Below are 1458 nucleotides of genomic sequence, written 5' to 3'. Positions count from 1 at the left end.
TAATACAGATTATATGCACAATAGTCCTTAACAAATGCTTGTTGTAGGAATAACTTTCATTTTCAAGTTACTTTAGAGTTTGCAAGGCATCTTACCTTTTTTTTTTAAATTTAATCTCATTGATTTATATCTTTGCAACAATTCTGGTAGGTAGATGTTATTATTTCCATTTTAGAGACATTGAAACCAAGGCTCAGAGAGATTAAGAAACACTTACCCAGAGTTATAGATTTAATGATAGAAGTGGGATTCAAATCCTGGTCCTGTGACTACAATTCTATGTCCTTCCACTACTTCTTGCTGAATCCTTCTTTTAAAAAGGCATTCCAGTGGGCCTTATACTCAGATTGCTATGTGTAAACGGAGCCGCTAGTGCCCTTCTGGGTACACACGTACTTACAGCCTGTTTCATGGAAACCACTCCACATGCAAGTCCTGCCTTACTACCTGGAGTAATTGGTACACACTGGATAAATCACCGTAGGTGAAATAATCTTCCACCATTTCCATCTCTCTCAAATTCTACTATTGTAAGTTTGTTTCTTTTAGACTAGGGAGATGTTCCGGCCTTAAAGGATCCCCACTGAGATGCAAACATGGGGTTTCTTCCAGCTTTGGGTGGTGTCTGTTGCCAGGCTTCAGCTTTCAATCTGCTAAGGGCAAGGTGGTGTGGACACAGGCCCTGGCACCCTGAACCCACCACTTCTTGTCTATATGCCAAGCCACAGTCTTGAGCCACCCGTGGTGGCCCAGATGCAGGCCATCAGGTGTGTGGTGGTGGAAGATGCAGCTGCAGGTAAAACTTGCCTACTGTTCAGTTACCTGCCAATGCACTTCCTGGAGAATATATCCTCATTGCCTTTGACAACTATTCTGGTAATGGTATGGTAGATGGAAAACCGGTGAATCTGGGTTTATGGGACAAGAAACTGGACAAGAAGAGTATGACAGATTACACCCCATCCTATCTGCAGAAAGATGTATCTTTAATTTGCTTTTCCCTTGTGATCCTGCATCATTTCGCATATATCTGTGCAAAGTGGTCATCTGAAATATGACACCATTTTCCCAACACTCTCATCATCCAATGGAAGCTAAATGTGGTCTTAGGACTGATAAAGACCTGGTTGGGAAACTGAAGGACAAGAAGTTGACTCCCATCTCATAGCCAAAGGCTTTAGGTAAAGCTAAGGAGGTCAGTGCCATAAAATAATGTACCTAGAACGCTCAGCTTTCACACAGAAGGGCCTCAAGATGGTTTGAAGGAGCAATTAGAACAGTTCTCTGCCCACTACCTGTCAAGAAGAGGAAGGGAAAGTGCTTGCTGTTTAAGGGAGGGCAAAATAAATAAAATTGACAGTCCTGTAGTAAATTCATTAAAGAAAAATAAAAGATACTAAGACAGATGAGAAGAAGAGTGAGACAAGGATATAACAGACACAGAAGAAGTCATTTACA

At 41.4% G+C, this 1458-nt stretch overlaps 1 pseudogene; it reads left to right on the top strand.

Annotated features, from left to right (window-relative positions):
- Positions 1–753: 753 nt before the first annotated feature.
- Positions 754–1213, top strand: LOC101394444 (ras-related C3 botulinum toxin substrate 1 pseudogene; annotated as a pseudogene).
- The last annotated feature ends 245 nt before the right edge of the window (positions 1214–1458 follow it).

Source organism: Ceratotherium simum, chromosome 14 (assembly GCF_057802395.1).
Source record: "Ceratotherium simum simum isolate JZ-2026a chromosome 14, ASM5780239v1, whole genome shotgun sequence".
Lineage (NCBI taxonomy): Eukaryota > Metazoa > Chordata > Mammalia > Perissodactyla > Rhinocerotidae > Ceratotherium > Ceratotherium simum.
Note: the sequence above shows the minus strand (reverse complement) of the source record. Positions and strands in the feature narration are given on the sequence as shown.